Genomic DNA, 12,352 nt, shown 5'->3' on the forward strand with positions numbered 1-12,352 from the left:
CATCTCAGCACCATCTCAGCACCGACTCAGGACCATCTCAGAAACCTAGAACTGTACCTAGACCGTACCTGGAACGTACTGGAACTACAATGCGCCCCAAGAGGTGCCATCACAGGCGCAGGCAATATTCTGCCATCGACGGGGTTTTCAGGCGCAGGCTTGCAGCCCCCTGTCGCCACCTCGCACATCCTGTTCTACTATTAGTGGCAATACCCAGCCCCTGCATCCCTGTCACAGGCCTACAGTGACCTCGGCGCAAGAACACTACAGTCTCAGGTACCAGCCCTAAGGTTAATGTGATGTGTTAAGCCGCAATTCCAGCCGCACAATGACAAGACCAGGCCCAGTGATCCCAGCTCTTTTAGCTCTTTTCCCACAAGCTTTATTTTACTGCCAGCTCTCTACTTCCAGCTCCAGCTCTCTGTTTTTCCAGCTTCAATTGCCAGCATCTGGCTCTTCGCTCCAGCTTGGAAACAATTCCGCTCCTGCACGAGCCTCCAAAAGCCCACCCCACCATCCATATGCTAGCCCTGCAGTGATTTTAGCCCCCACCGAGCAGTCTCCAGTCACTTTGCACACCCCTGCATAAGTCGTCCTGGATGCCCACGGCCCCGTTCACAGGTCTAGTGCCTTTGCCATTTTCATTCAAATTGCCAGCCCCGCAGTCCACTTCCCAGCCCCACAGAGATTTCAGCCGCACCCCAAGAGGTGCCATCACAGGCGCAGGCAATATTCTAGCATCGACGGGGTTTTCAGGCGCGGGCTTGCCGCCCCCTTTCCCCACTCCACACATCCTGTTCTACTATTAGCGGCAATACCCAGCCCCTGCATCCATGTCCCAGGCCTACAGTGACCTCGGCGCAAGAACAATACACTGCCTTTACCAGCCCTAAGGTTGCTGTCATGTGTTAAGCTGCAATGCCAGTCCCACAGTGATTAAGACCAGGCCCAGTGATTTCAGCTCTTGACCCACAAGCTTTATTTTACTGCCAGCTCTCTTCTTCCAGCTCCAGCTCTGTGTTTCTCCAGCTTCAAATGGCAGCATCTGGCTCTTGGCTCCAGCTGGGCAACAATTCAGCTCTGGCACGAGCCTCTGGAAGCCCACCCCACCATCCATATGCTAGCCCTGCAGTGATTTTAGCTCCCACCGAGCAGTCCCCAGTCACTTTGCACACCCCTGCATAAGTCGTCCTGGATGCCCACGGCCCCGTTCACAGGTCTAGTGCCTTTGCCATTTTCATTCAAATTGCCAGCCCCGCAGTCCACTTCCCAGCCCCACAGAGATTTCAGCCGCACCCCAAGAGGTGCCATCACAGGCGCAGGCAATATTCTAGCATCGATGGGGTTTTCAGGCGCGAGCTTGCCGCCCCCTTTCCCCACTCCACGCATCCTGTTCTACTATTAGCGGCAATACCCAGCCCCTGCATCCATGTCACAGGCCTACAGTGACCTCGGCGCAAGAACAATACACTGCCTTTACCAGCCCTAAGGTTGCTGTCATGTGTTAAGCTGCAATTTACACATTAACACACAAAATACCAGTGCCACAATTATGACATTAGCAGGCCCAGTGATTTAGGCTCTTTCAGCTCTTGTCCCATAAGCTTTATTTTATCGTCTCTGTGCCAGCCCTATAGTTCCCGTGTTGTGTGCAGACCCGATCCCAGTCCCACAATGATAAGACCATACCCAGTGATTCCAGCCCTTTCAGTTCTTGACCCACAAGCTTTATTTTACTGCCAGCTCTCTTCTTCCAGCTCTGTGTCCCATTCCGCGTTTAGTCCTGAGATCCACAGTGAGTATCCCTTGTAGCAGTGACTGTTTCTGCAGCACTGCAGTCCCCACCCCGTCCCCAGTGATTTCAACTCCAGTCCCACAAGCTTTATTTAACTGCCAGCTCTTCTCTTGCACTTCCTGCTCAACATCTTCACAGTAGTGCCACACGATACTACTTGTGCTTCTCAGGACAGGATCTTTGTTTTAGCTCTAGTTCTTGAGCTCAGATCACAGCCCTCACAGCAATTTCAATTCCAACCATGCAGTTCACCTCCCCACTCCACAATCCCTATCCCAGCCCCACAGAGGTTTTACATCAAACCCTACCATATTTCTGTCTCCTCCAGCTCTGCTGCCTCAGCTCCAGCTCCTCAGCTTCCTACTGGCTGCAGCTAAAAGCTGCTCATGCTTCTCACTGCACCTTGGGGCTGTTGATAAGGCCACAAATCAGTTACTGCCATCATTACAATTTCAGTATCTCTAGAAGCTGTCCCATCCACCCACCCAGCCCTAAGTGGCAACCCTAAGTGGCATCCCAACTCTGGGGACACTGGAAGCCTGAAGCTCAACATCCATCCTCCCCCTCACCCTGGCTCTCAACCCAGCACCTGCACAAAGGCCCCCTCACCTCCCCTCAGGCAGCTCCGGGGGCTGGGAACAGCCACTGGACTCCTGCCCCCCCATCCCAAAAGGCACTCTTGGGCTGGTTCTTGAGCCCTAGAACCCTCTGAGTCCCCACACCCTCAGCCCCTCGTTGGTACCATAGGGCAGGGGCTGGGAACCCCCAGGCATAACCTGCAGGCCCTGTGCTGCAGCTCCATGCCTTCCTCCCATGGCATTTATCTAGCCTCAGCATTTCCACCCCTCCACATTGTTTTGGGCCTGACTCATGCCAAAATCATTATTCCACACCCTGGGGTTTCATGTCCCCACTGCTCTCACAACTGGTGTTTCAGCCCCAGTCCCACAACCCTTACCAAATTAACATGAGATATCTAGTAAAGAAAACAAATCAAACCAAAAAGATGTATTAAAACAGGCAATACTAAAATAACACAATTAAGAAAAAAAACATTACAATGAAAAGGAAAATAAAGTAATAAAAATAAAAAGCAAGCTTTATTCCTCGTATTCTGAACATTTCTTTAAATCCAGAAACCGCAAAGCAGCTACTTCCCAGCCCCCAGTGACAGCAGGCGGCGCCCCCCCCCCACCGCGCCACTCCAGGCCCCACACCAGCCGCCGGCTACCCGAGCCACGCAGGGCGCGGCAGAAAGCACTGGACACGGCCGGCCCCAGATACGGCCGCAGGCGTCGCGCCCGTGCTCACCGGCGCTCCCCGGATCAGCTGCCGCGGGGGTCCCGTCCTGCCGCAGCGCCGCTCCTCGGACCGCGCATCCGCAGCTCCCGCCTCTCCCAGCTTCACCGCCGAACTGACGGCGCTGCCGCTCCAACGCCCGCTATTTATGCCCCACGGGCGGACAGCCAGCCAATCACAACCCGAGGCAGCGCCTGCCGGCTCCACCAATCCCAGCCCGCCAATTCCCGCCGCGCTCGGATCCGCGACTCCCCGCGGTCCCCTCAAGCGCTGCTCCCGCCGCCGCCATTGCTGTGGCCGCGTCCGCCCGCTCCCCGCCGCCTGCCCGCTTCCCTGGACCAGAACCTGATCCCGACCAGGACCTGAACTGGAAGCTCCCGGCCGCCCTTCCCGTCCGCAACAGCGCCTGCCGAGGCAGCGGCAGCGGGGACGCTGCTCCGCCGGCTCCCAAAGCGGCGATGGCGGGAGCGGCGCCTCAGACGTACGGGCGAGCGGAGCCAGTCTGAGGCGGCGAGCCGCGACTGAGGGGGCTGAGATTGGCGGGACCGCTTCCCGTTTGAAAGGGCGGCTGTGATTGGACAGGGCGGACGGAGAAAAGCGGGCCGTGATTGGCAGGCTTAGGAGCCGTCAGGCTGAGGCCGGTGGGAGCGTAGGGCGGAGCTCGCAGGCGGCGGCGGCGGCGGCGGCGGCGGCGGCGGCGGCGGCGGCGGCGGCGGCGGCGGCGGCGGCGGCGGCGGCGGCGGCGGCGGCGGCGGCGGCTCAGACGTACGGGCGAGCGGGGCCAGTCTGAGGCGGCGAGCCGCGACTGAGGGGGCTGAGATTGGCGCGACCGCTTCCCTTTTGAAAGGGCGGCTGTGATTGGACAGGGCGGACGGAGAAAGGCGGGCCGTGATTGGCAGGCTTAGTAGCCGTCAGGCTGAGGCCGGTGGGAGCGTGGGGCGGAGCTCGGGCTGCCCGAAGGGCTCCCAGGCGGCGGCGGCGGCGGCCGCGCTCGCCAAACCCCCGTCCCCTTCTCCGGCCTTCTCTCGTGCCCAGGTCCCGGCGAAAAGACTCCCGCAGAGCCCCTACCGGAGAGCCCCATCGGCACTCGGGGCAGGAGCCGGAGAGGAGTGTAGCCCGGGAGGGGTTCCGTGTCGTCTTTGCGACAGCAGGGCGGACTAGGGAGCGGCGGCGATTTGGTGAGGAGAGGGCTCGGGAGCGGGGAGGGCGTGCAGCGCCCGCTGCGGGTTCTGGGTGCCTCTTCTACCGCAGTGCTTCCGCTTCTGCGGGGACTTGGCCTGCCCCACCTGGCCGAGATCAGCACCCTGGCCAAAGTTAAGTGCCCGCGTCCCCCTGCCCGCCCTCCGCCTGCTGCGGGCCCGCTGCTCACCCTCGTCGTCGGATGTTATAGATGATAAAACAATACTGGCTTTCACATTCATAGATTAGCTTTTTGCATTACAAGTATTTTGATGTGGTAAAACTTATACTTACTTTTAACTGCTTTGTATAGTGTAATATGCCAGTTTATGTATGCACTGTATATTTCATATGAATAGTTGCCTGATAAATATATCGTAGGCTTTAGCAAAATGTTGAAGTAGAAACTAAAGTACTTCTGTGTAACTAACTCAGAAAATGGTGTAAAGCAATTATTCTGTTTCTTATAACTGCAGACTGCCCCTACCAAGTGATAATAGTGACAAAAAGAGCTTAAGCATCCAGGAAGCATTTATCGACTCTTATCGGTATTATCAGGGAGTGTGAAGCAACAGGATAAAACTACAGGAAGAAATAAAATGTGTAGACCTCATTTACAGAACGTTCTGCAGACAAGTCAGAGGTTAAAACCAAACGAGAGTTCCTGGAACATCAAAAAGTCAAAGGAATGTTTGAATAATGTGTAAGTTAATGAATATGCCTGTAACCTCAGCAATGTAACAGTATATAGTGAACATGTTTTTAAGCTACCTCTGTGCTCTTTGGCTGTGTGCTAAAAGCATCCCAGTGCTGGATTATTTTGTCCTTTTATCCTTTAATAAACTTTTAAAAATTTTAAAGAATGAACTCTGTTTATCACATCAGTGAAGCTTAAGCTGATCTGCATCCAGGTGTTTTGGGACCTGCTGGGGCAGGCCATCGAGGTAAGTGTGGGGCTACTGCAGTGGAGGCCAAGTATTTCAACACAATAGCATAATCAGCAACGTTAATTAATTTTGTGTTCTTCATGCAAGCCTCAGCCTTAAGAACTCTACCAGCCTCTAATAGGATTAATAATACGCATAGTAAGTGTTACTAGTATTAATATTTAGGTAAGAACTGTTAGTGTTAACACTGGCAGTCAGTGTGTTAGCTGGTGTTTACTGTGAAGCTCTGCTCTCCCACAGTATGACAAGGTCCTGAAGCTGTCCTCAGGTGCACAGTTAAGTGAGCACTGCTGTCCTTACCACGATCCCCCGATGGAGCCATGCTCCAGAGACGGGCAGCAGTGACTCTGCAGACGCCTTCCCAAGGTGACAGAGCTCGCCCTCCTTCCCATCTGCAGTCAGGGGATGTGAAGGCAACCATTGCTGTCCTCGGCTTCATCATCTCCAGTGCAGCCAAGCACAGTATAGACAATGAGTCTCTGTCAAGTGAGCTGCAGCAGCTGGGACTGCCCAAAGGCAGGGGAAGCCCTCAGGGTGGCACCATCAGCCAGACCTGCTGGGATGTTGCTTACAGTTCCCAGCCCTGCCTTCTTCACACCCAGATGGAGGGCAGGCTGCCTGCTGTGCTGTCCTCCATCACCTCCCTTCTGTACCATCAGTCCCTGGGGGCTCCTCAGGTGCTTTGGTGAGGTTTGGCAGCTGCAGGTCTGGTGTGAGCAGAGGGATTCTTCTCTTGTCTCCCCTCATAAGCAAAGCATGCCAGCCAGCTGTGCTGTTTTACATGTCACTGACCCACAAAATTGCAGGAGACTGAGGACTCGTAACAGGGGCAGGACAGGTTCAAAAGGAACTTGGGACAAAACCTCTGCCTTTGTCAGTCCAAAGGGACAGCAGAGCTCACATCTGCTCACAATAATCCTCTGGAGAGCGGAGCAATGTTTGTATGGAAAGATGACTGGGGGTAAAATCAGTGGAAACCGAGTTACATTTGTATCCTAACAGGAGCTATAATGGGACAGAAATTTTAGGGTAAAATACAGGTGCTGTTCCCAGGATGGAGCTGGGTTGGCATGCTCCACGATGATTCCCCATGCAACCATAAGGACCTGCTAAGGAGGGGTGGAGTGGAATGGAGATACCTCGACCAGACTCTGCCAAAATCCCTGGCAGCAACTTGATGGTACTTTGAAGCTGATTAACTGCATAGCAGCTGTGAGAGAGGTGTCTTGCTGCTAAGCCAGCAACATGGCAAAATCGCTTTCCCCAGATGAACGTGGTTCATTATAGCCTAATTGTAATATTAATGCACACCTCCATCCCAATGTTAACTGCCTCCAAATTACAACAACCTCTCATTGGACATGAGCTCTATACATTTTGGGCTGTATCACTGAAAGTGAAGTGAGAGGATTCTACACCAATCAGTAGCAAATACATGCATGAGTAGAGTCACTCAAGCTTCACCTAAATATAAAGAAATACTATAAAAGTAAGCCAAGAATGGAGAAAAAGTTAGTGAAGGCTCCATCATAACTGCTGGGACCAGTCAATGGGCTGTCTTCTCCCCTATAGGAATGCCTGTTGGGTTAGAAATGCACTCTCTGCCTGCTGAATATTTTTATTGGGAACTACAGCTTCTCTGGATAGTGCTCTGAATAAGCTTTTGCAGTCAAATACTATCACTGACAGATACCGTCACCAAGAATCCCTGAACCTTAACCTGTCACAATTTTATATTTATAAAATTGTATAGTTCCATAAACTGTTCCATAAAATTCCAACGTGGGACTCCATGGATGCTAGCAATTGCCAGCAGCAGGTAACATATTCAAATAAGAAGTCCTACTGAGGGATAATAAAGTGGGAAGACCTGCTGAGGAGTCTCCATTACGTTCTTGGCCTATTTCCATCAATGTCAGTCAGACTTCCCTCCAATCCAGCAGGACTGCTTAACGAAGGGTCCCCGTACCAGGATGCTGACAGACTGGTCAGGCACAAGGGTCTCAGCGTTTCTGGGGCACTGACAGCTGGGCAGCTTGTTCTTCCTGGGATTTCTTGAGCAGCGAAAGTGCTCCATAAGCGCTTCTCAAGTAATAGCCTCCTGTGAAGGACAGCAAGGAAAGAACTTCTCAGAATGGTCCCAGTCACAAGTACAGGCAGTTTTCTTTGATATACCTAAATATGCACAGGGAAGCACCCAGCCACACACATAGATATGAGAGTCCCTGTTGCCAAAATATTTACACACAAAAGTAAAACAGCTCACTGGCTTGCAAAACACTGGAGGGTGTGTTCAGAGAGATGCAGTGGTTGCATGTCCTCCATATTACACAGCAGTGCCCATGGCTGGTTCCTCTCATCCTGAGGAAAGCTGATTCCTTAAATGACTCCTGAGTGCTTACTCCTCCACTCTTGGAACACCAGCTTTATTCTAAACAATTTCCAAACACTGTTTTAGTTTCTTCGCAAGCTTTGGAGGTGGATGAAATAAAAATGGCTGTTCAAACAAAGTAAGACAGTCAACCAGTGTTCATCAACTTGAAAGCAACCACCCTCAGTGGCAATAAAGCAACAACTGAGCGTGAGATTTGTACTCTGGAATCATCCCAAAGAATTGCCTTTGTTTTTAAAACAATTGATCTGTCACCTTCTTAGCATTCCCCATAACATCCAACTAGTTCAGGAGATGGTGTGTACAGTCGTGCATAATCCACCTTTATTACAGGGGTAGAGAACAAATTCAAGCAGAGTTGCCAGCATACAAAAGAAGCTGCAGGGTCTCAAGAGTCTCAACGGGAAGTAACAGTCCTCAGCAACCAAGAGAAACAAAAGACATGCTGTCTGCTTTTCTTTTTAAAGTCAACTATTTGGGTGGGAGTGTCTAGCTAAGAGGTAGCACAGTCTCTTCAGAGGTATTCAGATGAATTGTATGCCCACAGTATTATTTTCTGTATTACTGACAGCATCCCGTCTCAGCCTTTAGCTTTGCAGCAGGAGACTACGAATGCCTGGCGGCAGCAGCGCCACAGCTGTGCGATTTGCACTCAGGGCACTGTGGCCCCACAAAGGCAGGACAAGCATGAGGCGGCGGCACCCAGGGAAGGTGTGAGGTCTTGGCTGCGGTACGGCACGTTTGTTACAGCGTGAGGCGGCGGCACCGGGCGGAAGAAGTCGCGCCGTGCGCGCAGCGGTGCCGGGGCACTGCGCGTGCGCAGCTGCGGCTGCTCCCTGCACACGGCGGCTCTCCCGAGTCAGCATCACCTCCTGTCAGCCAGCAGGTGGAGACAGCGAGCTGCCCCAGACACAGCTTCCTCCGCAACGTGCGCATGCGCAGTAACGTACTGCGCTGCGCGTGCGCCGCTCTGCGAGTCGTCGCTCGTCGCTTTGCTCTTTAGAGTCCTGCCGCTTACGTGCCCGCATTTTTGCTGGGTGTTTTTATGTTTGAGTAGTTTTATTACTGCTTTTTAATTGCGCATGCACGGCGCTGCAGAGTTCGTGTTCACGGGTAAGATCCTCTGTGCTGCACACGTACAGCCTTCTTATCTACAGCGTTAACGAGCAGAAGAGCCCAGCCCGTGCTTAGGTTTGGGAGGAACACATCAATGCACAAGATGGACATTTCAAACAAGGCAGATCATTGCAGTGCGAACACCCTGGCAGGTGAGGGTGGCACAGAACAAAAGGCTACTGCACACACAGTAGCCGAAGTCAGAATTTCCAGTAACATGGAAAAATATACTCTCCTTCTCACCCCCAACACAGGAGCCCAGGATAGACACTTGGAGCTCATCTGGCAGAGCACCAAGGTGCTCTGCAGCAGCCACAGCCCTGAATACTCACGGTGGCACCGAACATCTTTGCATCTTGTCAACCTCACCGCTCTTAACTGGCCCCAGGATGGCATGAGGTACTCAATTCTGCAGCTTGTTCCCATTCACACGTGGATCTGTCATCACTGGCCTCATTAGGGAGATCTCGGCCCACACTCATTAATTTTTCCTCCAGTAAGGATGCACATAACTTAGGAATTAATTCAGAACTCAAGTGTCCCTCTGACTGCTCTGAATGCAGAAATAAACATCTTGAACCAGAACTCCCTCTGGTTCAACACACACACACGCTCCCATTCCCTATAATACTCCAAATGTGTCTTGCATACTGAAAATCCCTATAGAGTTGACAGACATTCACATGCATACAAGGAAAAAAAACAGGTAGATCAGCTATCCTTCTACTCCCTATTCATCATGCCCAGAAATAGATCCAGGGTATATTTACCAGAAATGTAAATGTATCAGCATATAGTTTTGAATTTAAACATGCTGAAAAAATGCCAATGGATGAAAATTAGGCTAAACCTTCTCCAAAACTGGCAACCTTTAGGCTTAATTCACGAGGTCTGATAGGTCTGATCAAGGAACCTACATAACCAAAATATGCATGTGAATGGAAAAAATGGGAGAAGAGGGGAAAAAAAGAAAGAGAAGAAAAATGGCAATAGAAGTGTCTAATTTAAATGCAGTAACATTCAATCCTGAATGTTTCTTTCCTCCTAAGACTATTGTAAAAGGCAACAACCTGAAGGTCACCACTAATCCCATAATTACAAATTACCAGAACTAAATTGTAACCAGTAAGGAATTTTGCAATTGATTGCAGATTACAGTTCTGTGGTCTGAACAACTCTGTGATGTTGGGAAATTAATAACAGAAAAGTAAAATCACTTCCCCCTCGGAATAATCCTACTGATGGTGGAAAAAGCACTGCTGGGTAAGGTTTTCAGTCGTTATGTTCAGTATTATGAATCTTGGCAAGGAGTATTGTACTCATTTAGCTTTGAGTTGATCTAATGGGAGGGGAAGAAAAGAGAGGAAGCACCTTTCAGTGTCTTCCATATGTGCCAGAAGAGTTCTTGCAAGTTAATAACTAGAAACAAGGCAGAAAGTAGTTTAAAAGTTGCAAAGGTATCCGCAGAAATTTGCAACAAGCTAGCAAAATTCTCTTCCCTTTTTACATCCCAAAGCTTCACGTCAGATCTTGGTTATCTTAACTCATTTGCCTAACTGAAAAAAAATTGCAAAATTGCAAAATTTAATATAAATCCCTATAAATTAGACTTCAAATTGCTATTGCATAGTTATTTCCACTGTGAAATGTTTCTGGTAGCAGCTTGTGACCTCATGTTCTACAGTCTGCTTTTTAGCCACCATAACTGCTATCCAGCTCACTGCTTAGGCTAAAAAGGTGTGGCTAACAAACCCCTGAATTTGTAGAGTTCACTTCAATAGGTTCTTAACTCCCTCAACAAACTCTACAAAGATGCTGGCTCAAAAGCCACACCACTAATACCCAAAGGTGATGACTAGCAAGCCACAAGACACCATTAAGCAAAGGTGCTGTCTCCCAAACCATAACACTTCCACAAGCTCCCCCACTCGAACAAGAGTTTAGTACAGCATAGAATATAATAGCTGTACTTTGCTCAGGAAAAGCATGGGAACAAAACAAAGAATTTCATCAGTCCTTAGATCCTGGAGTGCTCCTGCTGTGTGAACAGTCCGAAGCTGAGATTGCAAGACAATGGAAGAGAGAAAAAGAAGGGAGGGAAAAAGAGACAAGAGGAGCAAGTGGGCTCGATCTGCTCCCTTTTATAGTTAATATGATGCACGCCTCTTAGGCAAAATCGATTTTTCACACAATTCTCACATGCGCAGCCAGGCCTTTGAGCCCTCAAGAGAGTGAGTTGGGGGCGAGGGGACAGAACTGATCACTCTTATCAGGGTGGAGGAGGAAGCTGGCTCAGAACACACTGCCCCACCTCTGCAGGACCCTCTCCTCTGGTCACCTTTCTTGTAGCAATACTCAGAATTTTTGAGACAAACCATGCTTAGGTCTGGTCCTCTACAGGCACAAATCAAGGAGGAGAGCAAGTTCCTGGGCATGGTGAGGTAAATTGAGACCTGACACCTCTATTTTATTTTTTTTTCTGTATCATGCAAGATTTCTTGAGGATTAAAGTAGCCTCTTCTGCCTTTTACTTGTCAGTCTGAATACAGCATATGCAACTTAACTTCATAAATCATGAATAAAACTTTGAGAAATGCATTACTGTTAATTGAGTTACATTTTCCCCGAAATCTTAACATTATGCACAGAAAGCCAAGAATGAAAATACAGAACAGCATATGGTTTAAGCACAGCTACTCTTCTGTGCAGCATTTTAACCAAATCTAACATCCTTAAGTTGTATCAAATAATTTAACCAAATCTTGCACAATAAACATGACAATGGTCAGTATTTAAAAGAAAAGCAAGAACAGCTGAATGCTTTTCAAAGCAAAAGGAAAATCTTTTTGACAAAAACATCACACAGCAACATAACAAGAAGGGTTACAAAGATAATTCATCCTCATTAACAGTGCTTTCTCTGTCCATTCTTAAACATAGTTGCACTCGAATCTTTGGTCATTGAAATGAGATTTATGAGGATAGATTCTGGTAGGAGCTTGTGACATCACCTTCATGTTCTACAGTCATGTTCTACAGCTTTTTAGTTCAACATCAAAATCTTGCATGGGCTTCAACACAAATGAAGCTTTGACAACTGATGTAATCTGAAACCAGCTAATGGAATCTGTCAATGTTGCATACCAAATCCAATACACAAGGAATAAAGTTTGAAGAAAAGACTAAAATTCTAAATTTCTCAAAGAACATGTTTCAATTCTTACAATGAACAATGGCTGGGGAAGTTCTGGAGTGGTCAAATGTGCTGTCCAGAATTGGATCATCTCCTTTGCCTCCACACAGATGGACAGAAGTTACCCCTCTGCATGGGATACATTTTATACCATGTATGTAACTACAGGGTGGCTTGAAAGCACTTTTTTCCTGAATTCTTACAGTTTTAGAGGCATTGAAATGAGACTTATGAGGATATTATTGACACAGGATAGCCTCTTTAACAAAATGACAAAGGAAAGATTCAGTTCTCAGTAAAAGCATGATTTTAAAAGTGACTATGCCTGTGCATGTCAGTTTTCAGACCCATAGCTTGGCTGAGCAAATGAACACTTAGGAAAATCTAAGAACAATTTTCAGATGTTTAAAGATTTACTTAGAGACAAATAA

Source organism: Melospiza georgiana, chromosome 10 (assembly GCF_028018845.1).
Source record: "Melospiza georgiana isolate bMelGeo1 chromosome 10, bMelGeo1.pri, whole genome shotgun sequence".
In the NCBI taxonomy this organism is placed as follows: Eukaryota; Metazoa; Chordata; class Aves; order Passeriformes; family Passerellidae; genus Melospiza; species Melospiza georgiana.